A 496-nucleotide genomic window follows, 5' to 3' on the forward strand; every position below is an offset into this window, starting at 1 on the left:
GATTTTCAAGTATTTTCACTGAGGAAGAAAATGCATCCTCTCAAAAAAGCAAATATGCCCACTCTGGGAAATCTCTTATTTTTAATGAAACGTTCAGAAGTTGGAGAAAGGATACGTAGCAGAGAATGAAATATGAGGAGTTGCATGAATCTATAGATATAATATAAGAAGTATCTGGGCTTGTGCAAAATCATAAAGTTCACGAAAAGTATTTATTGGAATTTAATTTTAATTTATATTTTATTTATAATTGAAAAAGTAACACAGAAATGGTTTTTAACAATAGTTAAAGGGAACAAACATTATACAATGAAAAGAAACACAATCCTCTATCACAATTCTTTTCCTTTTTTTATTTATATATATTTATGGGGTACAGAGTTGACAATCAGTATTTATGTCCAGTATGTGATGATCAAATCAATAATATTAGCAAGTTTATCATTACAAATTATGATTACTTTTTGTGTCCCTTACCCAATTACTTCCTAGTCCC

This window comes from Galeopterus variegatus, unplaced genomic scaffold (genome assembly GCF_000696425.1).
Source record: "Galeopterus variegatus unplaced genomic scaffold, G_variegatus-3.0.2 Scaffold3874, whole genome shotgun sequence".
Taxonomy (NCBI): domain Eukaryota; kingdom Metazoa; phylum Chordata; class Mammalia; order Dermoptera; family Cynocephalidae; genus Galeopterus; species Galeopterus variegatus.